General features: G+C 40.5%; 1 protein-coding gene and 1 long non-coding RNA gene across 13 annotated transcripts in view; one reads left to right on the top strand and one right to left on the bottom strand.

Moving 5' to 3' along the window:
- LOC138750138 (uncharacterized) overlaps positions 1–6,372 on the bottom strand; it is a 63,461-nt gene extending 57,089 nt beyond the window's left edge. For both annotated transcript variants that reach the window (XR_011349107.1, XR_011349113.1), the window contains exons 1-2: positions 6,117–6,372; positions 4,870–5,057 (exon numbers count right to left, since the gene is read on the bottom strand). This is a non-coding gene — a long non-coding RNA (uncharacterized lncRNA). The remainder of the gene's footprint in view (positions 1–4,869; positions 5,058–6,116) is intronic.
- Positions 6,291–26,548, top strand: part of grb10b (growth factor receptor-bound protein 10b) — a 242,701-nt gene continuing 222,443 nt past the window's right edge. For 4 of the 11 annotated variants that reach the window (XM_069912181.1, XM_069912189.1, XM_069912202.1 and 1 more), the window contains exon 1: positions 6,294–6,394. The gene's annotated coding sequence lies outside the window, so the exon portion shown is untranslated. Of the gene's footprint in view, positions 6,395–6,976; positions 7,310–26,548 lie in introns of those variants that run through there. The other 7 variants (XM_069912207.1, XM_069912206.1, XM_069912177.1 and 4 more) reach the window with 4 other exon arrangements.

Here is a 26,548-nt window from a genome sequence, read left to right as displayed (position 1 = left end):
GGTTTAAGTTATTCTGTATATTTTTTTGTGGAAGGTTTTGTTTGGCATAGCTTTTTCTTAAATGTTGATAGAGAAAGTAAAGCACACCTACTTTTGAGATTAAACCAGCTAATATTTGTCTTTCTGGATCAACTATGTAAGTCAAAGGAGCAGAGCACTGCAGGCAGCAGATGTCATGATAATGAATATGTATGAGATGTACCGGAAGTCACGTGGTATGAGAGAGAGATAAGAGCACAAGCAGGAGAACAAAGGAAACTGGAAAATAAAGACACTGAGAAGTTTACCTGATAAAACTTGTGTTCGATGTTTTATTAACTTCACATTTTGGGCCACAAGTGTGACATTGGCAACGAGGATGAAAGAAGCTTGAAGAAAATTAAAGACTAAAGAAGATTACAGAGGATTACAGACAACTTCAAGGTGATAAGAATTTTCTCTTTGACTCAGTACTTTTGGGACTGGAATATTTCCTCATGGCTGGGGCAGACGGTGACTTTCTAACACGTAGTGGAATTGCTCATTTTGACCCAACGGGTGATGCAAGCACTGTAAGTGTAAAGTGGAAGGCTTGGCTGGAAGAATTTGAATCCTACGCCGACATTCGTGGCCTATTTCTAGATACCGTTACAGTTAAACAAAAAGCGCAGAGAAGGGTGTTACTTCTTTTCACTGCTGGACCCGCAGTTCGGGAAACATTTAAGACACTTTTGAATACTGGAAGAAAGGATGAGTACCGGAAAGCGGTAGATGCATTAAATGCACACTATGTAGTGACATCGAATGCTACATTTCAACGCCATTTGTTTCGGAGAACGAGACAAGAAGATGGCCAGACAATTGCTCAGTACGTGACGAGACTACGCCAGCTAGCTGTTGGATGCAATTACATGCCAGCTGATTTGGACAACCAATTATTGGATCAAGTCGTACAGCACTGCAGGACAGATAAACTCAGAAGACGTCTACTGGAAAGAGGGAGTGAGTTGGAACTCACTGACGCTTTAGCCATTGCTGCTGCATTAGAGGCTGTTGAAGGGCAATTTCATACCATGACCCTGAAAGACAACTCAAGCCAACAAATTAAGAGGCTTTCACATCGCCATAATCAGCCAAGATATACGTCGACACAGGACGTGGAGTGTTATCGATGTGGATACCGAGGTCACTTTGGAAAAGACCCATATTGCCCGGCCAAAGGCAAAGTTTGCAGAAAGTGTGGAGGTAAGGACCACTTTGCAAAGAAGTGCAAAAGCAAGTCCAATGCAGACCAGAAGAGGAAGAGTACAACTTCCAAAGGCAAAGCCTGGGGGAAAGGAAAGTATCCTGGAAAGAAAGATACCATTCGCCAGATAGACGGTGACGATGATGATATCCAGGAGGGCAGAGTTGTTACCAATTTACGTTGAATGATATACATCATGAGAAGGTCCCAGTGATCATTGGTGGAGTGACAGTGCAGGTCATTGTAGACTCAGGCAGTGACAGTAATGTGATTGATCGACATTTATGGGAGAAGTTGAAAAGGAAAAAGATCATCTGTACCTCAAAGAAGTGTTCCAAGAAACTATATCCATACACAGCAACCAAGCCATTGCAGACCATTGGATGTTTTACTGCAACTGTTGAAGCTGGAGATAAGTACACCGAAGCAGAGTTTATGGTCATAGAAGAGAGGGGAGAACCATTGCTGAGTAGACACACAGCGCAAGACCTGGCAATACTTCATATTGGAGCTTGTGTTAATTCAATTCAGTCATACGAGGATATGAAGCAAGAATTCCCCACAGTCTTCCAAGGAGTAGGAAAGCTGAAAGGTCAACAATTGAAGCTAGCAGTAGATGAAACGGTCAAACCCAAGGCACAACCAATGCGCCGAACTCCGTTTGGACTTCGTGGGAAAGTCGAAGCCAAAATTAAAGAATTGATCGAACAAGACATTATTGAACCTGTGGAACATTCGACACAATGGGTCAGTCCCGTAGTGATTGTGCCCAAACCAAAGGGTGACATAAGACTATGTGTTGACATGAGAATGGCCAATGAAGCTATAATTAGAGAACGACACCCTATACCAACAATGGAGGAAATACTTCAAGAACTAACTACCAGCAAGGTATTCTCAAAAATTGATCTGAAATGGGGCTATCATCAATTAGAGCTGGATCCAGGTTCCCGAGATGTGACAACATTTGTGACTCACTGTGGATTGTATCGTTATAAGAGACTATCATTTGGAATTAATGCAGCTTCGGAGATCTACCAGTATGAAATCCATTGAGTGATTCAAGGCATTCCTGGAGTTGCCAACATTTCTGACGACATCATAGTCTATGCACCAACGAAGGAAGAGCATGACAAACGGTTGAGGCGTGTACTATCTAGACTACAGGAGGCAGGCCTTACCGTGAATGGAAACAAGTGCCAGTTCGGTGTGTCAGAAATGGACTTCATGGGACACAGACTTACACGGGAAGGACTAAACCCTGCAGAGGCCAAGGTGAAAGCTATTGCAGAGGCACGTGCACCTCAGAACGCAACAGAGGTGAGGAGTTTCCTGGGATTGGTTAATTTTTGTGCAAAGTTCATTCCTAATTTCGCTACAGTGGTAGAACCACTAAGGAAACTAACCAGAAAAGGTGTACCTTTTCATTTTGGATCTGAGCAGAAGAAAGCGTTCACAGCGCTGAAGCAAAGCCTGACAGATGCAAAAACTCTTGGATATTACGATCCGGCGGCATCAACCAAAGTCATAGCGGATGCCAGCCCGGTTGGTTTAGGAGCAGTGTTGGGCCAGATGCATGATGGAGGACCAAGAATCATTGCCTATGCCAGCAGATCGTTATCAGATGTGGAAAGAAGATACTCTCAGACAGAGAAAGAAGCACTCGGACTTGTATGGGCCTGTGAGAAGTTCCATGCATATTTATACTGCATTGAATTTGAACTCATCACAGATCATAAGCCATTAGAGGTGATCTATGCACCTAGATCCAAACCATGTGCCAGAATAGAGAGATGGGTACTCAGACTACAACCCTACAAATATAAAGTAATCCACATTGCAGGGAAAGCAAACATTGGTGATCCGTTGTCCAGATTGGTGAAGGATGGTGATCCACAATCCAAGTCAGAATTGGGAACAGAAACAGAGAGCTTTGTATGCTTCGTAGCTATTCAGTCAACACCAAAAGCTGTGAATACGAAGGAAGTCGAGAGAGAATCCGAACGTGATCCAGAACTCATGGAAGTAAGAGAATGCATACAGAGTGGACAATGGGACAAGTGTACTCACAAGGCTTACATTCCCATTAGAGACGAACTTTGTTGGATCGGACAGTGTGTATTAAGAGGTTGCAGATTGGTGATACCGCAAAGATTGAGACCGAAGATCGTATCCTTAGCGCATGAAGGACACCTAGGTATTGTTGGTACCAAGAAAAACCTCAGGACCAAGGTATGGTGGCCAGGTTGTGATAAAGACGCAGAGAAATTTGTTAAAACTTGTCACGGATGTCAAATCATAAGTAGGAGTAATCCGCCAGAACCGATCCGGAGTACGCAACTTCCGACAGGACCATGGATTGACGTAGCTGTTGATTTTCTTGGACCTTTACCGACGGGTGAATCAATTATGGTAGTGATAGATTACTACAGCAGATACTATGAGTACGTGGTGTTGAAGTCCATAATCACTGAAAAAACAATACAAGCATTAGCAGAGATATTCGCAAGATATGGATTACCTGTTACATTATACTCTGACAATGGTCCACAATTCATTTCAGAGACATTTGCGGAATACATGAAGACCACAGGTATCCACCATCACAAAGTAACTCCGAAATGGCCGCAAGCCAACGGAGAAGTAGAGAGACAAAATCAGTCCATTGAAAAACGATTGAGGATTGCACACGCTGAAGGACAAAATTGGCGAGAAGCATTGCTATCTTATGTGGCTGCCTATCGAGCAACGCCTCATGCAACCCCTGGAAAAAGTCCTACAGAAGCATTTTTTGGGAGAAAAATCCGCACAAAAATGCCAGAAATAAAGGAAATCCGAGACGACCAGGAGATGAGGGACCACGATGCTGAAAAGAAAGGTGCAGCAAAGCTGTACACAGATTCGAAACGTGGAGCCAAGTACTCAGACATCATGCCAGGAGATAATGTTCTAGTGAGGCATGAAACTGGTGGTAAGCTAGCCACACCTTATTACCATCAACCCTATACTGTTGTATCCAGAAGTGGCAGTATGGTGACAGTCAAGTCTCCGACTGGAGTCCTGTATAAGAGAAATGTATCAGGTGTAAAAAGATACCAGTCCAGAGATACATCGAGCGAAGAGGTTGAAAGGCCAATACGAGATGCTGAAACTGAGAGACCTGATGATGTTCCAGAGGCAGTTACCAGCACTCCTGATGAAGTCACTAGAGCGCCAGAAACACCCGAAGCTGTGGCGAGCAGTATGTCCGACGCTGAGAGTGAACAACCGAGAAGCGACGACAATATCACAGGCAGGCCGAAACGAAACCGGAAAGCGCCCAAACGATACGAAGACTTTGTGCCATAGTTTTAATCAGAACTTTGGGACAGTATTTTAATCTTATATCATAAAGTGCATGTATGAGTGCTGTAGGAAGTCGATTTTATGTAGTTGAGTTCTGGTATTACCATTAGTTACGATGTTTGTAGGTTTCCGAGGGATATAACTTTAAGTGAAGGTAAAATTTATTTCTGATTAAAGGAGGGATGTCATGATAATGAATATGTATGAGATGTACCGGAAGTCACGTGGTATGAGAGAGAGATAAGAGCACAAGCAGGAGAACAAAGGAAACTGGAAAATAAAGACACTGAGAAGTTTACCTGATAAAACTTGTGTTCGATGTTTTATTAACTTCACATTTCGGGCCACAAATGTGACAGCAAGTGGATTGTCGCAGCTGTGCAAAACGTGAGCTCGGCGAGTTGGAAGTCTTATCTCTGAAACCTGCTCATCGAAGATACAAATATCATCTTTGAGAATACATTCCATGATCCCTCCAAGCGGAAGTCTAGGGCAAAGGAATAATAAAGTGGTGGAATATAAATGAACTGCTTTAAAAGTAGCATTAACCCTGATGAATCCCGTAGAAACGTTGCGCCACAATTGCGCAGGATGAAAGCAAGAGGCATGATAAAACGTCACTCCTCCAGGCTTGTTGATTGCCTCAACATTGCAATTCTGATAGTGAAGGGAGCGAGTGCCTCTACAAAAGGATACTCGTGGTGTTGCCATGTGCATGTACAAGTCAACTGGAGGACAGGAAAGTACAAAGTAAAATAAAGCGCAAAAGAGAACATAGAACACTACAGCACAGCACTGGCCCTTCAGCCCTCGATGTGGTAGAGACCTATATATTCTTTAAAAAAATACTAAACCCTCCCTACCCTGCAACCATCTATTTGTCTTCCATCCATGTCCCTGCCTAGGAGTCTCTTAAGTGCCCGCAGTGTTCCAGCCTCCACCTCCATCCCCAAAATATTTGCATACATGCAAAAAAAAACGTACCCCTGATATCTCCCCTAAACTTTTCTCCTTTCACTTTATTCTGGCATTTGCTATCCCTGCCCCGGCCTTTGAACACCCAATATCAACCAAAGTGGGCACCCACAGTGAAGCACCAGGCATGGAAATGTAGTGCCCGTAACCACGTGCGAACCGGTCAGGACGTCGACATGACACCTCCTAGCAATGGAAGCACCACTTCACAAGGGAACACCCTCCAATTTCCACCCCTGTCGCCAGGTGTGCCCCCGTCACGGCCCCTTCCCAATTTCCCACGCATGGCGGAAAAGAATCACCAGTTGTGCCAAGGTGTGGTACAGTTTGTTATAGATGGGTAGGGTAGGAGAGGGTGTGAAATTCGCATACACTTTTTGTTCTCTTGTCTCGACTCCACCACCCATCCTCCCTCCCTCGACCGCCCGGTTCTTGCGCCCGCGTGGAGGCAACGGCGTCGCTCGCGCACGAACTCGGCTCGTCTTTCGGAGCCGGGGAGGCGGGGGGAAAGGAACGTCGCTGCGCGAGCGAGCGAGCTGCGCTGGGCGCCCTCAGTCGCGCGACTTCTCACGCAAAGGCAGTTCCTCCCCTCCTCCTCCTCGCGCGGGCGGGCGCGGTCGGAGAAGTTGGTCTCTCAGCACGCACGTCGAGGGGAGAGGCGTCGCCATTTCGGCCGAACTGGTTGCAGCGCGCGTGCGCGTGCGCTGGGGAGGTGGGACCAAGTGACAGGGTGGCGAGCCAGAGAGCGAGTTGCGAGCGAGGGAGGGGAGGGGGGCCGGTCACTCAGTCAGTTACCTAATACAGTGGGCATAGGCGCTCGCACAGAAAAATCGCAGAACCAGAATTTAAGTAAGTGCACGTTTTGCTTTGATATTTACTTTCTTGACCTCTCTCTCTCTCCGGCATACCTTGAGCGGCCAAATATCTGTTAGTTTTCTTGCGAGGGGAGGAGCAGTTGGAAAGTGTTTTGGTGCATTGTGAAATGTCCGGCTGTTTGTGTGCAAAGTGCTGGTCAAGGGTGCCTCGTCGCTTTCTCTTCAAAGTCCGCGGTACGCTGTGTATTTTCAGCGGAGGTCCTGCGGCCAGGACACGTCCACATCGCGCTCAGAGCGCCAGTCGGCGGCCAGGGTGGCCGAAGCCCCGAGCTGAGCTCGGTTTAAAGTCCAGCCCGCGTGCCACAGCGCTGGTGTTTTTAAAGGGAGCCCTCGGACTTCAGCCTCACGGTTGCATTCCAGTGATGAGCCCCGGTCCGCTCAAAGGAGCAAGAAGGACGACTCTCGAATTCCAAGCAGTATACTGCTTTGTCTAAACTTTTCTCTTCGTGAGCCACTTTGGAGATAACGCAATTTTTATGCGTCACCACTTTATGATATTCGTTCATTTGAAGCCTGACTGGGCCGCGAGGTTCTGAAATACCACAGGTATCCCTTTTAAATGCAGTTTGCGAACTGTTGGGCCTTGAACAGGAAAGGAATGGGCTTGTTCACCCTTGAAATGTGAAAAGTAATCGTGATTGCAAAGTTGTTCCGTCTATCCCCCCCCCAACCAACCCCGGTCACTTCAGCTTAACTTCAACTTGTATATTGAGTTACGCATACCCGGAGAACGTAGTAACAGCACTTCACACCAAATGAAGAAATATCGTTTTGCAAACAAAAACCTTAACGTCACTTCCACTTGAATGGAGAACTGGATCAGATATTTGCATTCTTGAAGTCCAATTGAAGCTCGATGGTGTGATTTACGATAGAAAGAGACTCATTTGTAGGTATAAAATTGTACTGGTCGGTGAAATTTCGATAAATGTTACGATCAAATTTTCTGAAGGCGAGAATAATTGTTTGAGTAATATGCCTGGGGGAAAAAAAAACTTCACAGGAGCACCACCAATCCAGGGAAATTTTCTTTTGTTTTGGGGGGTGTGGTATAAGTGAAGGTTAGCAATGGCAGATAAGATTGCGATGCTGTTAAAGTACTGAAGCCAACCCGTTTCACATGGGTGATTCTGTGTAGGGGTGGTGGGTGGCAGCACATTTATTGATCTCATCAAGAAGTGTACGTAAACAAAAACCTTTTGGGAGGTCTTGCTTATAGAAACGTAATTTTTGAAGAGAATATTTTTTACTAACTAACTGAAATAATTGTTGACAACAGTAATTTACTGAAGGAAGCATTTTTGAGGCAATAATTACACGCGCAGGTGTTGAGAGATTGAGAATCATCGATCTATTGGCCAATATTTTAATTTTTTTTGGTGTTTGTTACCAGTGATATAATGTTTACATACGAAAATCTATGAATGAATGACGGATTAGTTGAACTTGTATCACACATTAAAGATGATGGTTTTTGCATGGGACTCGATTCATGTTGCACACAGTCTTGACTGAGTGATGGTCCAGTAGTCAAGGTGATTGAAGGTTAGATTCTGTTGCATCAACTTTGTGCATGTGTCTATTGACAAGCAAAAATATTGACAAAGTGTGGTGGTACACCATTGGTCTACTGCAGGGGGCAACACCTGTACCTGCAAGAGTGTACCGCTGGCATTCTGCAGGGGGCAACCTCTGTACCTGCAGGAGTGTAAGGGGACAGGACAAACACCTGGCCGGCTGTCAATCAGTCGCCCTGAAGGGATCAAGCCCCACCCAGTCAAGTGTCAATCACCCTCTGGCATACAAGCCTGCGCCGGCCTCCCGAACCTCACTCAGTTACTGCAGCTACATCCAAGCTCTGTGGAAGTCTTTGTGGATTAAAGCCTGTTGTACAGTCTTTACCTTGTGTGTGTCTGATTCTGCCTAACAGCGCACCACACAAAGGTGGACGCAAACACGTGCTCTCGTATTCAATCTTCTCGATCTTTTAATTCTGTTACTCTTTCCCCTCCCCACCGGTTGTCTCTTCACTCTTCCCTTTTAAGTCCCACTCTGTCAAGTCTCTATAGTATTTGCTGTGCAGCAGCTTAAATCATGCATAGGTGATTTCTACTCAGTATGATTGTTGGGACTTGAAAGGTCAGGACTCCCGTGGAACAGATTTGAATGTCACTCTTCTGTCAAGAGCATGGGAGTTTTGACACTGTTATATTCTAAATGAGACAATGGGTAGGAGATAACTATTTTAAGGAAAATGCAGTGAATACACTTCCTTCTGATATGCAAACTGGAGAGGAGCTTTTGTCAAGAGTGAGCTGTCCAATCATCCCAGTGGCTCCACCTGTTGGATCACAATTATTTTACAATCATTCAATTTCATCTGTTGTCAAACTGCAGGCATCAGAACATGAGCTCCATTCCTATCCCAATTTTACACCTTGTGCTGTATCCACTGAAAATGATCTATTTTATTAGCTAACATAAAATGCTTACTGGGAAGGAAGCAGCCCTCTGGAAAGAAATAATTGGTAAGGAAGGAGTGGGGAAAGTAAACTACAGTAAAGTTGCCTTCCTGACAAAAATTTGGTCTTTTAAGAACAAACATCTCATTTCAACAGGGTTTCATGACAGGTTCCATTAACTGTTGGGTTGACTGCTGTTTACTTCCATCTGCCTGTCCACAAGGTAAGGGCAGTGACAGAAAAGTTGCCAATGAGAAAATCAATGTTGATATCTTGGAAGCCCTGCAAAAAATATCTTCACTTCAGACACTACCAAATGACTTCTTTTCCAAAGAACAGAAATGATACTGCACTGTCTGGTCTGAAATCTACACAGCACACGGAAGAGATACTTGGCTTCCCAATCATAAAACATCAGGACTTGGTTGAAAATGGGCAGGTTATCTTGAAGTTAAGTTATCAAAACAAAAAGCTTTCTTAACTTAGAAATGTCAGCATGTTTCAATGGGGGGGGGGTTAAAAAAAGGCTGTACAAGGATTGAAAGGCCCTTCAGACTGAGATCAAACAATAACTAATCTAACTGGAAACTGGTGGAAAGAATGCAGGATATTGAATTGTTCACTAATAACGACAGCTTCTTCAGAACTATCGTCATGGCCCAGATACCAAGGATCCACCTCATGGGGAGAGACACAACTTAGACAGGAAAGAGCAATTGTAATAAGCCATCAAATGAGAGAATGGCCTCCAGTAAACCTTTGTTTACTCAAGGTTCCAGCAATGGGCAGCTTTCGTTTCTGTCTTGCATTTGAAGAAACTGTCTATGTTTCATAAATTTTCTGGAGACCATTGTACAAATGGGTTAATTTTTTTAAATGAATACCTTAATTTCAGACACAGAAATTCTGAGTAAGAGTAGCATCAATAATCGTTAATGTAGAAAATTAGTATTCTGAGTTTGAACAACCTTTTCATTGATTTACAAATACAAAGAAAATACATTGCGTTCCAATGTTAAAATCTTCTCTATTTTGGCTCTGTTTTATAATTCATAAGTCTGGTTCCTACCCCCATTTTTCCATTCAGGTATTTCAATTTGGCAGTTACTGTGACCATGTACTGTTTAGAGCCAACAGCATAAGAAAATGCAATTTGTTTCCTTGTATCTGCTCTACCATACCTTCCCTTACTGTACTGTTTTTTGAATATCCAAAATCTTATTAGTATCAGTCTTGATACTAGTGATCTCAGTCTTCATAGTTGTTTTAGGTGGATAATTACTCAGAGTCTCCACTCTCTTGGTGAAATATTTTTCATCCTAGTGCAGGTGCATGGCCTGGTTATTTAGAGACTCAAATTTGGCTAACAATCTCTTTTGCTGGGTGAAATATACTCCTTGCAGTTTAAGGCCTTGCACATTGTAATGGAATCTCTAATGCTTCCAAATTTATTTTGTCAAATCTCTTCTGAGGACAATTCCATTCTACAATCCCTGGTATCATCTTAGGAATCAATCTAGAGATTAGCGCAATGCTGTTACAGTGTCACCAACCTGGGTTTGAATTCAGCGCTGCCTGCAAGGAGTAATAGGTTCTCCCTGTGTCTGCATGGGATTCATTTGGGTTCTTCCCATCCTCCAAAGCGCAAGAACTGATTTGGGTGGCATGGGTTTAAATGCCTGGAAGTTGCTTCTACTGTGCTGTAAATTAAATTTTAAATTGAATATATATTTTTAAAATCAGAAGTACATTACCATTTTCAGCAGATCTTCTGTACTATCAGAATCAGTTATCATGAACGTCACAAAATTTGTTGCTTCGTGACAGCACCACAGTGCAAACATTTGTACAAATGACCTATCTAATGTTATCAAGCATTTCTCCACATCTGCTTTCAGCATTGAGGTTTGTTAATTCACCCATTTATCGATGCCAACAAACACTCCCATTCTTGTTTCATTTTCCCATACTGTTCACCTGCCTGAGTGCTATGTCAAAGAAGTTGGAAAAGATATGAAGTTGTAAGGAAGGGAGAACCTAGAGAATCACTGATTACTGTAGGTGGAACCCAAGATAGTCTGAATGATCCACTGATTGCTGGTTGATAGAGAAAGATGAATTATATAGAGGTGATATTACTATACCAAAATGAAAGAATATGGCAGGGATCATGAAATTGAGAGATGCAAATGTGAAGTACCTAGGTTGGAGGTAATCTGCAAGGTATCAATTAACTGGCTAGTGTCTTATGAACTGAATGGTTGGTTATTTGTAGTAGTAGAATTCAGCAAGTTCTAAGAGCTGTAGTGGATGTGGATCAAATAATTTGAAATGAGAGTGGCAGTAAGATGGAGAATTAAAATGGCAGGGAAATAAGGTTATCATCACTCTTGTGGACTGATAGAAGAGGTCACCAAAGTGTAAACCAAATTTGGTTTGTTTTCTCTATCGTGGGAGATGCAGTGAAACAGGGAATAAGAGCTTCTGTTACACCATCTACTCATACTGCCCTCTCAGGCTGTGTCGTCGCACCTTGTTCTGGGCAACTGATTGCTGTGAGTGCCATCAGAGCAAAAGGATTTATGCCAGGTTCTTTGCACCCAGATTGATAGCACAGAGGTGTGCGGCCACAGAGATGGCATGGGTCCATGCTATGTTCCTGGCAGAGCACCATGTTGCAGCAGGGAGCACAGTGGTTTGTGCCAAGTTCCCAGAGGTCACCATTATTAGAAATGCATCTCTATGTAATAATGCTGCAATTGCCTTTGGTTTTTTGGCTCCATTCATTGCATTGAGCATTAAGTGAGCTAAGTGTACTTTTTATAAAAAAAATTAATTACTATAATGTCGTTATCTCATTATTTGTGTGTTTTATCATTTCACCTCATTTTGGTGTCCTACTTGGATTTCTAATGCATGGGAAAAACTTTTGTTGCCCAACCATCATTATGTTTCAAGCCATGTACATTTGGCAGTCAAGATGAACAGATTTGTAAATAATTTTTCACTATTCCCCTTGAGAGTTCTGGAATGTGAGATAATGCTCTCAAAATATTGAGGCCTAAGTATTAGTAAATACCTTGTATCAGCAGGCATCAAAAGTAGCACATCGTTCATGACCTCAGAATCAGAATTTATGGTCATGAACATGTCAAGAAATTTGTAGTTTTGTAGCAGCATCATAGATGCAAAAGTGTTCCAAATCATATTTAAAAAATAATTAGTGCAAAAGAAGAGAAAGTGAGGTAGTGTCTGTGGTTCATTGTCCATTGAGAAATCTGATGGCAGATCCTTTAGGGTTGCCATGCAAGTTGATGGGATAGTTAAGGAGGTGTATGGTGTGCTGGCCCCTATTTGTAGGGGATTGAGGAGTTCAAGAGAGAGGTATAATGTTGCAATTCTATAAAACTGCTTAGACTACACTTGAAATATTGCTTGCAGCCCATTATAGGGAGGATGTAAATGCTTTAGGGAGGGTGCAAAGGAGATTTTCCAGGATGTTGCCTGGACTGGAAAGCATGTCTTATGAAGCAAGGTTGACAGAACTCGGGCTTTTCTCTTTGGAGTGACGAAGGATGAAGAATGACTTAATAGAAGAATAAATGATTGTGAAGGGTTGAGGATGGACAGCTAACACTTTTTTCCCCCAGAGCAACAAAAACAAATACCAGAGTACATCTGTTTCAGGTGAGTGGAGGAAATTTGAGGTGAGATGTCAGAGGCAAGTTCTATTTATTTATTTTTAAAAAGCGTGGTGGGTCCTGCGTTGCGAGGAGTGATGGAGGAGGCTGGTGCAATAAGGATATTCAAAAGACTCTTCGATGGGCACATCGATGTAAGAAAAATAAAGGGTTATTGATCGGAGTTCTGGAGGGATTAGATTATGGGCTGAAGGGCCTGTGTTGTAATATTTTATGTTCATTGTACCTATCTATCAATTCCACTTATCTGCATAAATTTGTGTCCCTCTTTGATTTTCTCATTCAAGTATCTGTCCAGCTTCCACTTAAATACTGTAAATGTTCCTGCCTTCCCTTCCTTTGATAACTCATTTCAGTTATCAAATGCTGTGTGAAAAATATACCCCTCAGATCACCTTGAAACCTTCTCCCTTTCATCTTAAACCTATGCCCTCAAATTTTAGACATTCCTACCTTGGAAACAAACTCTGGCTGTCTGCTCCATTTATGTTTCTTGTAATTTTATATACCTGTAATGTCATTTGTCAGCCGCTTTCCCATTAGGGAAAGGAGCCCAGGCCATCCATTCTCTCCTTAGAACTCAAGCCCCCAAATCCAGGCAACATATTTGTGAATATCTGCACCTTCTTAATCACATCTGTTATCTAGTCGGTTCTTGAATAATTAGCAAATGGCAATCATGCCTTGTCATCCATATTGATTTTGAAAAGGGCATTTTCATAGATTGGTACGACATCATGATCTGAAAGGATTGCACTGTGTCACTATGTTCTATCATGGGCACAATAGTAACATCAGTAAAGTTGAAGCATAATAGATTCATTAGGGAATGTAGTAACTAATATACAATTAACAAGATGCTGCAACTCAAAATTTGGCACTTTGTGATTTAGAAACCTAGAACATTCCAGAACAGAAACAGGATCCATTGACTTCTTGTCTGTGCCAAACCATTTTTTTGCCTACTGCCACTGACCTGCACCCAGTCCATAGCCCTCCATACTTCTCCCATCCCTGTACAAATTTTTAAATGTTAACGTGGAGCCCACATTCAATACCTCAGCTGGCAAATCGTTCCACACTCCCTCCAGTCTATGAAGAAGTTCCCCCTAAACTGTTCCCCTTTCACCCTAAACCCATCTCCTCTGGTGGGTATCTTACCCACCCTCAGTGGAAAAAGCTTTATCTACAGTTACTGTCTATTTCCCATAATTTTAAATAACTCAATTTTATTAAAATTTTTGATTTTTTTTAAAGACATACAAATCCAAATAAACAATACATTTTTCCAACAATAATGTATATATGTCTATTTTATCCTTATCCCTCTCCCCTCCCTCTGGCATCCTAATGCAAAAAAAAAACAAATACAAAGAACAAAATATCATTAAAGTCAAAAACATTTGAAGGAACTTAAGAAGAACCCAGAAAAATCTAAAGTAAAAGGATAAGGAACAAAATGCAAGAGCACATTGCCTGCGCCATGACCAACTTCACTAATTTCAAGTATTCCACTACTGGCATGGTTGTTGTATTGACTTTATCTAAAAGGGGTATAATTACATCTGTGCACTAATATGCTGCAGATAGGGATGCCACACCCTCATGAATAGGTCATATTTCTTCCTGAAATTGTATGCAATTTTATCCAGGGTAATACAACTCTGCATTTCCAGATTCCATTTGTGTAATAATTTAGTTGGGAGTTGGACTTCCACATGACCACTATATACTTCCAAGTTACTGACAAGGCGACCATCACAAACTGAATTTTGTATCTGGACAGTTTAAATCTCATCCATCAGGTTTCCCAGAATATACAATTCCAGATCCTGTGTAATTTTGTAATTTTTTTTTTCAGAATGTCCCCCAGCCCTCCTAGAAGGATCTCACCTTTGTACACAGCCATGTTGAATGGATAAAGGTTCCAATCTCCACCCAAAGCATATTTCTGAGATTTTTGATTTAGATTTGTGTAATTTTTGTGGTGTGAGGTACAGTTAATTCAGGAAATTGTATTGCAGCAACATGAACCTGGCATTAATAAACTTCTGTCATGCTGTCCAGGCACAGGTCTGACCAGCACAGCTTGTGGATTGTTGTACTCAAGTCAGACTCCAGCCTTTCTCTCAACTTGTGTAAGCCTGGTTTTGGGCTCTCACTTTGGAATAGGAGATGCACTGAAGAGATGAATGTGTGTATTCCCCTTTTGAATTAGAATCTCCATGTCACTACATATGGGTAGGGTCCAAGACAGTCCCAAATTATCCCTTAAGAAAGATCTTTGCTGAAGATACCAGAAGTTTTATTATGCAAATCATATTTATTCCTCTGCTGTTGAATGATATGAGCTGCCCTTGCTCATGATGATCCTCGATTTACCTGATCCCCTTCTGGCATCAGGTGTCCAGGATCTTAATATCCAGAGTCATGGGTATTAATTTGTTCTGGGTCAAGGGTATTTTAGAAGATATCCCCACCTTTATTTCAACATGTAATTTAGATATGGCACAAATAAATCAACATGTTTTAATATGGGTTTATCGGTTTTCCCTAATATCAATTTGATGACCTGCTATCTTTGTCTTACCATGTATAGTCCAATTTGTGCACAGGCAGGGGTACCACCTTCCTCAGAATGAAGCAATGAATTCAACTGGGCTGCCCAATAGTATTTTTTTTTTTTTTTTTTTAAAATCCTGCACTTTCAGACATCCCAATTTATAAATCCCAAATTAACTTTCACATGGAGGTTCTAGCCACCTTACCATTCCACAGGAATTTTCTGACACATCTGTTGAGCACTTGAAAGAAGCCCTGGGGCAATGGAATTGGCAAAGACTGAAATAGATATTGTTGCCTTGGCATCACTTTCATTTTAATACAATTAGCCCTGTCCACCAAAGTTATGGGCAGGGTCCTCAATATACCAAGATCCTCCTCAATTTTCTGGAGCAAAGGGAGATGATCAAGTTATATAAATACTCATTACTCATCCACTTTTAATACCCTCTTGTGGTAAATGACCGCTGCCCTTACCCCCCCCCCCCCCCCCCCCCGGTCAGTCAAATATACTAACACATCATCAGTGAATTAATTTTATGCTCCTCCTGGCCCATTTTGAACACCTTTGAATCTGGATCCTGTCGAATGGCTTCTAGCAGCAGTTCAATAGCTAGTATAAACAATGGTGGGGACAGTGGGATGCCTGCCTACTAGACCTACCCAGCAGGAACACAAATTTGCCCATTCGTAATAATTTTAGCTTAAAGTTTACGATAGAGTGTCCATAACTAATGAATAGATGATAGTCCCAATCCAAATCTCTCCAGTACTTTGAATAAAAAGTCCCAATCCAGTCTGTCAAATGCCTTCTCTGTGCCCGAGCTATGGCCACATCTGGATCCACCTCCAAATGTGCCAGATCCACAATATTGAGTAATTTACATACATTTTCTGCTGATTGTCTCTTTTGTACAAATCCAGCTTGATCTGGATATGTTAACTTGGATAAATATTGAGCCAACGTATTGTCCAATGCCTTTGCTATAATTTTATAATCTACAGTCAATAATGAAATAGGTCTATAGGAGGAGGGATTCAATAGGTCCCTGTCTTTTTTAATTTGGGATCACCGTAATAATTGCTTTTGAGAAAGACTCTGGAGCGTCTGTGTCTCTGTCACCTCGTCTATCACCCCCATAATAAGGGGAATTAAAAGATCCTTAAACTCTATCAAATTCAGTGGGAAACCCATCCTCCCCTGGTGATTTGTTAGCCTGCAAAGAGCCATGGACTTTATCAATCTCTCTAGAGAAGGGAGCACTCAGACCCTCTCATTCATCTTGATCCAAACTTGGTAGTCCCAATGTAAGAAAGAAATCATCTACTTTAGCAGGGTCTCCCACTGATTCTGATTTATACAGCTTTGAATAGAACTTTCTAAATGTTTCATTCATCTCCTTTGGATAGTACGAAATCTAGTCTTCCCCCATTAGAATTGCATTAATTGTTCTTGAGACCTCTTCCATGCCAAGACAGGACTTTATGGAGCGCTTTCCCCCAGCTCATAATACTGTTATTAAGATCTTGAGATCATTTTTTCCATCTTATATTTGCATTGTGTTGTATTTGTGTTTTTTGTTAACTCTATCAAATATTCCCTCATTCTTCAATGCTCCAGGCAATAAAGTCATAAACTGTTTAACCTTTCCCTGTAATTCAGTTCCTGAAGTTCAGGCAACATCCATAAATCTTCTCTGCACTCTTTCTATCTTATTGATATTTTTCCTGTAGTAGGTGAACAAAACTGTTCAAAATACTCCAAATTTGGCCTCAGCAATGTACAATTTTACTACAACATCCCAACTCCAGTAGTCAATAATTTGATTTATGAAGGCCAATATGCCAAAAGCTATCTTTACAAGCCTATCCAACTGTGATGCCACTTTCGGGGAATTATGCATCTTTCCCCAGATCCCTCTGTTTGACCACACTCCTCAGTGCCCTACCATTTACCATGTAGAACCTTTCTTGGTTTGTCCTTCCAAAATACAACATTTCACCCTTGACTGCATTAAATTCCATCTGCCATTTTTCCAACTGGTCCAGATCCCTCTGAAAACCTTCTTCACTGTCCGCAATGCCTCCAATCTTAATGTCATCTGCAAACTTGCTGTTCCAGTTTACCACTAGATCATCCAGATAATTGATATAGATGACAAACAACATTCCCAGTACCAATCCCTTAGGCACACCACTCATCACAGGCCTCCAGTCTGAGAGCCAATCATCTACAATCACTCTCTGGCTTCTCCCATCCAGCTATTATCTAATCCAGTTCACTACTTCACTATGAATACCAAGCGTTTGAATTTTCCTGACTCGCTTCCCTTGTCTTTCTAAATTGTTAACATCCACAGGCTTTCCTTCATCAAGTTTCTTGGTAATCTCCTTGAAAAACTCCAAGATTAGTTAAAACACTACCTTCTACAGACAAATCCATGTTGACTATCCCTAATCACTTCCTGGCTATCCAAATAATTGAATATCTGATCTCTTAGAACACCTTTCAATAATTTACCAACTACTGACATCAGGCTCACCAGCCCACAATTTCCAGCATTACATTTGGAGCCTTTTTCAAACAACGGAAGAAAAGAGCTACCCTCCAGTCCTCCACCACCAGGCTAAGGACTTAAATATTTCTGCCAGAGCCCCTGCAATTTCTCCCTCAAGGTCCAAGGAAATATCTTGTCATTCCCAGGGGATTTATCCACTCTTGTTTGCTTCAAGACCACAAGCACTTCCTCTTTAATCTTCATGGGTTCCATAATCCCATTGATTATTTTCCTTACTTCCCACATTCTGGTTTTCTGAGTGAAGACTGATGGGGAAAAAATCATTTAAGATCTCCCCTATCTCTTTTGGCTCCATACAAAGCAACCAGTATGATCTTCAAGGGGACTAATTTTGTCCCTTAATATCCTTTTGCTCTTAATATACCTGGAGAAACCCTTAAGATTTTCCTTCACATTGTCAGCCAAAGCAACCTTATCTTTTTTAGCCTTCATTTTATTTTGCGTTTCTTGCATTTTTTAAATACTCTTCAAATGCCTATACCAGCTATACACCTTTTTTTCTGAACCAGATACTCAATATCCTTCAAAAACCAAGGTTTCCTATACCTGTTAACCTTGTTTATACCTGTTAATCCTGATAAGAACATACAAACTTTGTACTCTCACAATTTCACTTTTGAAGGCCCTCCCTTACCCCACACATCTTTACTCAAAAACATCCCAGTCCACACAGTCTAGATCCTTATTTTCTTCAGAATTGCCTTTTTTCAATTTAGAATCTCAACCAGGGGCCCCGACCTTCTCCATAATTAACTTGAAATAAAAGTCATTAAAATAATTGGACCCAAAAATGTCCCCCCAGACATACTTCTGTCACCTGTCCTATCTTATTCCCTAATAAGAGATCCAGTATTGCACTCTCTCTAGTTTTACTTCTATATATTAGAAAACTTTTTCTGTACACCTTAAACAAGCTCCAAGTCATCCAGCCCTTTTACAGTTTGGGAGTCCCACATAATATGTGGAAAATTGAAATCTATTATCACAACCTTGTGTTTCCTGCAGCTGTCTGCTATCTCTACAGATTTGCGCCTCCAATTCTTGTTGATAATTGGGGAGTGTGGTCATACCTTTCCCATTCCTCAGCTCCACCCATATAGTCTCAGTAGTCAAGCCCTCTTGTCTGTCTTTCCTGAGTGCAGCTGTGATATTTTCCCTGATGAGCAATGCCACTTCCTTTTTTTAATCTCCCCACTGCCCCATTCTATGCCTAAAGCAATGGAAATCCAAAACATTGAGCTGCCAGACCTGCCCCAAGTTTCACTACGGCCACAATATCATAATTTCATATGCCAATCCACGCTCTAAGCTTGTCTGCCTTTCCTACAATACCCCTTGCATTGAAATAGATTTCTACCACGTATAACCAATGGACTTCTAACGATCCATGTAATTTTCACATAACCTTTTCCCTCCTCCACTCATCTATTTACTCCAGCACTTTGGTTCCCATCCCTCTGCAAATCTAGTTTAAACCCACAGAAGCAGCACTAGCAAATTTTCCCACAAGGATAATACCCCCCTCCAGTTCAAATGCAAACTATCCCATTAGAACAGGTCCCACCTTCCCTGGAAGAGAACCTAATGATTCAGAAACCTGAAGCCCTCCCTCCTGCACCACGTCTTTAGCCATGTAAAAAGCTTCATAATCATCCTATTTCTAATCACACGAACACATGGCATGGGTAGCAAGCCTGGAGGTGCTGTTCTTCAATCTAGTGCCCAACTCCCTGAACTCTCCTTGCAGGACCTCCTCACCCTTCATACCCTCATCATTGGTCCACATCTAGCTGCTTACCCTCCATCCTGAGAATGCAGTGAACTCAATCGGAGATATTTTAGACTTTGGCATCAGGGAGGCAACATATCATCTGGAATACTTGATCTCTTCCACTGAACGTCTTATCTGTCCCCCTAAGTATGAAATTCCCATCGCTGCAGCTTCCACTGAACGTCTTATCTGTCCCCCTAAGTATGAAATTCCCATCGCTGCAGCATCGTCTCCTCCCTTCCCTTTTTAGCCCTAGGACCAGACTCCATGCCAGAGACCTGATTACCATGGCTTGTCCCTTGTAGGTCAAGCCCTCTCAACAGTATCCAAAATGGGTGTTCTGCTTGCCTGTTCACTTTCCTGCCACCCACCCCTTGGTGGGGCAGTTTCCCTATAACTTCGGTCAATATCCCCTCTGCCTCCTGAATGATCTGGAGTTCATCCATCTCCAGCTCCATTTCCTCATTTCAGCTTGTCAGGAGCTGCAGCTGGATGCACCTCTCACAGATGAATTTGTCAGGGATATGGCTGGCTTCCCTGATGACCCACATTCTCCAAGAGAATGACCTGTCTTGCTGCCATTTCTGCTGTTTATGACTAGAGGAAAAAAGTATGATGTGTAAAACCTGCCCTTACCTGTGCATACCTGGTGAATTATTTTTGTTTCTTGAATAGAATGGCCCTTACTTCAACTCCTGCACCCCCACCTTAGCCTCTTCTTGTCAAAGCCTTGCCACTCTGACTCAGCCTTCTCCAACAATACAGTTGGCTATACAATCCCTCAGTTTATAATGATATTTGGGTCATCTGTCCTCAATTGCTCAATCAACTGCTGGCTGCTGAGTCTATCCTTTTCAACCCTTTTGCTTTGAACTTGATTGCCCAATCAACTGCTCGTTTGTCTTCAACTGTTGAACTTGATTGTCCAATCCAGGTTTGACAGGACTTCTTATTCCTGTCCTAAGAAATGGAGTTTATGCACTCAGGTCTCTAAAATGGACCATTTACTTGCAACAGTCTGACTTAAGACAAGAATGCTGCCACTGAGCCTTTTGGTTGTGGGCATGGTGGGTAATGCATTATTTATTTATTTCTCCTCTGAGTTGTAACTTTTCTGAATCAAGATGTTTAAAACTGTGGTCACTGTGAACTTGCCACCAGGGATAGTTTGTAGAGGACCTGATTAAAATGTAATTGATACTTTTTTTCCGAATCTAATTATTAATTGATACTGGTTTTGCTAAAAGAGTATTTATATTTTGCACTGCAGTTTGATATGGTTAGCCTGGCTGTGGAAATACAGTTTTGACTTTAAATTTCAAATTCTGTTTTTGTGAACCCTACACCTGTTTGAGTGTTTTTTTAGCTGCAGTTAATTTTTATTTAATTTATACAGGTCCATCTGGCCCAAAAACTCCAATTAATGTACAAACCCCATATATTTTGAAGGGTAGGAGTTAACTGGAACGTACCAACTCCTGTCACAGCGCCAGATTGGAACCCTGGTCACCTGTAGTGTAATAGCATTGTGCTAACTGCACCTTTTAAATGCTGATTCTTCTGCTTCTGAAAAGTGCAAAATTATCTAAGGTTGTAAATCTTGAAATTGGATTGATAAAACTATAGAATATAAAAAAGAGCCATGTGGATTGTGGAGCGTGTGGCGCCATTCTTTCACAATCTAGAACTGAAGAACAAAGTGCCATGAAAGTGTTAAGAATACATTTTGCACAAACTCACAAACTAAAATCTGTGAATACCTGGGAATTGTTGTCAGTTGAACTGTAGAATAATATGCTGAAATTTATCAGTGATGAACTGAGATATCTTGCACTGCAAGCATTTCTTGTTACAGTACAGTGTGTATAAGTGGCCAAATTTCTTCAGAGTCTAGAATATATATTCATGCTGGCAAACAAGATTTCAGATTCTACTCCTGGTCATGCATTTGGATCTAACTTGAGAAATCATAGATTAGGTCAGATGATGATGGGATGTTTATTCTCGTCGCGGCCCTACCTTGAAAATGATGTAACTCATCGTTTGTAAAGATCTTGGAAGTGGGGGGCATGTCAGATGATGGTGTAGCATCAGGTTGGAGAATCTAGCTCTCCCAAAAAAAAGTTCAAAAAATGTGTTAAAAAAGGAAAAGAGATAGAAGGAAAAGAGAAGAAAATGTAAACAGCAAAAACTACAAGATTAAGAAGAGAGGGCTACCTCGCAGATGGATCCAGGAGCTGTCCCAAAGGTAGCAACCCGTCTTGAAGTCCATGGTTGAGGTGACTCAAGACGTCGGATGTCAAGCCACCTCCAACAATGGCCGTAGGTCTCGAAGGAAGAATCGTCTCTGCGCATGCGTGACTCCTCACGCATGCGCAGAATGCATAAAATGTGAGCGAAGAAGGAAGCAGATATAAACTGCTTCAACAAGAAGAAACAGATGAAAAATTAAATTCTAACGATTCTGAGGAGGTTTTACAATCAGGAGAAGAAATAAAAGAAGAATCAGAAAGATCTAGAAGACAACTGAAAGTTAGAAAAAGTAAAATTGTTATGCCTTTGATTTGAATAGACAAATGAAGGGAATGATAAAGCAAACTGAAGCTTTAATGTTAAAATTAGAAGTTAGAAAAGACATGTAGAGCAAGTATTTGTGAATATGCAAAAAAGATTAGAAGAGATGGAAGAGTCAAAGGAACAGAATTTGAAATTGATTCAATTAAAGGATCAGATGAGGAATTTGCAAACTAATTTTACTACTATTCAACATCATTTGGTCCAAAAAATGGATGCTTTAGAAAATTTCAGTAGAAGAAATAATATAAAAGTTGTTGGAATTAAAGAAGGGGATGAAGAAGATGATATTAGACAATTTTTGCAACATTGGATCCCACAAAGTATTGGAGTCAAAGAATTTTAGGGAGATATTGGGAGAGAAAGAGTGTACCGAGCTCTAAGACCTCAACCGCAACCAGATCAAAAGCCACATCCAATACTGGTTAAATTCCTTTCTTATCAAGTAAGAGAGAAGAATTTGGAATTAGCAGCAAGACATACAAAGGAAAGACTAAATCCTTTAGAATATAAGGGAAATAAGATCTTTTTCTATCCAGATATGTTGTGAATTGTTAAAGAAAAGGAAGGAATTTAATCCAATTCAAAATGTACTGTGGAAAAAAAGTTATGCTTTCGTTTTAAGATATCCAGCAACTTTGAGGTTTTTGTTCCAGGAGGTCAAAACAAGATCTTTGTTGAACCACGGAAGACTAAACAATATGCTGACTCTCTGCCAGACATAGGTTGTGAAGAAGACATGAGTGCTGAGCAGCAGAGTGCAATTTGAAGGACATTTTGAACAGTAATATCTGTAACTGATAAATGGTGATCTGTTTATGTTTGAGTAAATAAACTGTAACAATATCTTGGGGAGAGCTGGGAGGGAGGGATTGATAGCTGCCAATTCACGTGTGCATTTGTGGCACAGGCGACTGCTTGTTTCATGGATGGGAGTTTATGTGTATAACAACATTAGCAGGGGTTTCTTTTTTCTATTTTTCTATCTTTACAGGCTTTCTTTTTGTGTTCTTTTCATCTGGAATAGTTAATAACAATAGTTTGAAATATGATAATGTAGTAGAATTAGGAGCTGGAAGAGATGAGTTCTGGGTATGGGATGGTATTATCAAAATAATGGGTGAAATGGTAAATTTTGTAAGTATTAATGGGATTAAAAATCTGACTAAGAGAAAAAAAATAGTATATGAAAAAGATGAAAGTGGATATTGCTTTCTTACAAGAAACACATTTAACTGAAATTGAACATCAAAAAAGGAAAATAGATCGAGTAGAACATGTTACAGCATCTTCATTTCATTCCAAGGCTAGAGGGTTAGCAATTATGATTAATTAAAAACATTCCAGTTAAATTACAAAGTATTATTATGGATCCAGTAGGTAGATATATAATAGTGCATTTTCAAGTTTTGTTTCTGAAATTTGGATTCTTTTGAATATATATGCACTAAATTTAGATGATGGAAAATTTGTACAAGAAACATTTTTGAATTTAGCAAATGCTAATGAAATACTTGGAGACTTTATCTAACAAAGGGTCAAGGGAAAAATTAGATCTGGGAGAAATGTTATTAAAAGTAAAGTGGCCAAAATTACACAGTCCTTCATGAAAGATATGAGATTAATAGATACATGGAGAAGAATTCATCCAAAAAAAGGGATTATTCTTTTTATTCAAAAAGACATGACTCTTACTTCAATATTAATATTGGCACAATATTAAAGAGTTGAGTATAAAGCAAGAATTTTATCAGACCACTCAACTATATTTTTAGAAATATCAATAGAAGATTTTTGGTTTAATAAAGAAATTAAGACAATAAAATATTGCTTCCAAGGTACAACTTTTAATGACATTTAAACAATTGAAAAGTCAATTTAGAATACAAAATAATGCAATATTTTCATATTATCAGTTAAAGGAATAGTTAATAGAAAATTTGGCTCCTGATTTGATATTACCTGAACAAAATCTTTGGAACAATTAATCACAGATATAAATATTAAAAGGTTCATTTCAATTATATGTACAATTTTGAAAAAAAGGAATGTATAAATGAGAAGTCAAGACAGTTGGAAGAATGATTTAAAAATAAATATTCCAAGAGGAAACTTGATTAGATCTTTGTCAGTATAGTATGACTAATACAATTAATGTCTGGTACAGAATGGTACAATATAATTTTTTACATCAACTATATCTTATTTGACAGAAATTAAATGGATTAAATTCTAATTTTACAGATAAATGTTTTAGATGTATTAAATAGGTACTTTTTTTTACATTCTTCATGAGAATGTTCAAAATTAAGACCCTTTTGAATAGAATTTGGTTTATTTTTGTAAAGAGTTACAAAAGTAAAGTTTCCTCAAGATCCCATTTTTTTTACTTGGAAATATTTTTGATACAGAATTGAGATTAAGTATCAAAAATAATTTATTAAAATAGCCTAAGCGGTAGCGAGAAAATGTGTAGCAGTAACTTGGAAGTCAGATGTGTATTTGGGAATGAGTAGATGGCATACTGTAATAGGTAGTTGTAGACCAGTTAAAAAGATTACATATAATTTACATAATAAATTTGAAATTTTTCAAAAGATTTGGAAAAAATATTTTCGAATTGTAGGAATTAGGTTGTAATTGCCCAACCTGAATCTTCCGATTCTTAAAATTAAGGTATGTTTGATTTTATTTGATAGTTCTTTTGTTTTTACTTAAATAGTATCTAGATGTTTTCCTATTTCTTCCATCTTTGCTATTGGGCTGTTGGGGGGGAGGGGGAGGATAAAAAAAAATTAAATCACTATTAATCTTTAATGTTTTGAACAAGACAATTTATGTCCAAATTTTAAGGCATATTGTGAAATTAAATAAAATTAAAAAAAAAATCTTGGAAGTAGTAGCTGTTAGAACTTTTCAGTGATAAAATATTATCACTGTTTCCAAACAAAAGAAAGCAAATTTACAGTTGGTGATGTCATCATCAGTTTCCTGCCTCCACCTTTGATTATCCACCCATCCCCTCCTCCAGACTTTAGGGATGCCAGAGGAAGCCAGGAGGCAAGATGGCAGTAAGATCAAATGTTAAACTCTCCCATCCAATCAGGAAGGCAAAGTGTGGGTGTGCACAGAGAACCCATGGTCACCTGTGTGACACCAGCAACACGATTGCATGTGGCAGTATTTTCAAATAATAACTTTGTCAACTTATGGGTCCATGACAATGATGCCTCCCTGACAGGTGAGATACCTTCTACATGCTGTTTGATGAAGGAGAATAATGTGACCTCAAAGAAAACCTCCTCCTCTAAAGAACAAACACCCTGCATAGCTGAGGCAAGGATGATCTAATTGTGGGTGAACCTACACAAAGCATCAATATCAGACAACCTGCCTGGTTGGGTGCTGAATGTCCAGCTGACAGACATAGTAGTGGACACCTGCACTATCTCACTGCAGGAATGCACTATCCCTGCACATTTCAAGGCAGCCACCATCATCCAGGTGCCCAAGAAAGCGACAGTAACCGGACTAAATGACTACTGTCCAGTTGTTCTGATGTCTATGATAATGAAGTGCTTTGAGTGGCTGGTGATGAAATGCATCACAGAGCACCTTCCAGTGACAATGGACCCATTCCAGTTTGCCAACTGTACAAACCAGTTCATTGATGATGCAAAAGCCTTGACTATCCACTCCATCTTGTCCCACCTAGAGAATGATACCTCGTATGCCAAGCTGTTCATTGATTTTAGCTCTGTGTTCAACACAATCCTACCTTAGAGGTTGATAGATAGATTTTCCTCACTGGGACTCGACACCCCTCTCTGCAACTGGATTCTGGACTTAGAACCATAGAATATTATAGCACAGAAAAGAGGCCCTTCTAGTCTGTACCGAACTATTATTCTATCTCGTCCCTCTGACCTGCACATAGTCCATAGTCCATATCCCTCCCATCCATGTACCTGTCCAAATTTTTCTTAAATGTTAAAAATGAGTCTTCATTCACCACCTGGCCCATTCCACACTCCCACTACTGTGTCAAGAAGCTCCTGCTAAACTTTTCCCCTTTCATCTTTAACCCATGTCCTCTGGTTTGTATGTAAGTGAGAAAAAGTTTACCTGCATTTACGGAGTCCATCCCCCCCATATTTTTTTATTCCTCTATCAAATCTCCCCTCATTCTTTTGTGCTCCTTTCCCTGTAACTCAGTTCCTGAAGTCCTGGCAACATTCAAGTACACTCTTAATGATATCTTTCCTGTAGTTAGCTGACTAAAACTGTACACACGCTCAAAATTTGGCCTCATCAATGTACAACTTTACTGTAACATCCCAACTCCTTTACTCATTACTTTGATTGATGAAGGCCAATATATCAAAAGTTTACAATCCTATCAACCTGTGATGCCACTTTCAGGTAATTATGTACAGGGGTATCTGTATTCCCAGATCCCTCTGTACTTCCGCACACCTT

This window comes from Narcine bancroftii, chromosome 1, assembly GCF_036971445.1.
Source record: "Narcine bancroftii isolate sNarBan1 chromosome 1, sNarBan1.hap1, whole genome shotgun sequence".
Taxonomy (NCBI): Eukaryota; Metazoa; Chordata; class Chondrichthyes; order Torpediniformes; family Narcinidae; genus Narcine; species Narcine bancroftii.
This window is presented reverse-complemented; position numbering and strand designations above follow the sequence as displayed.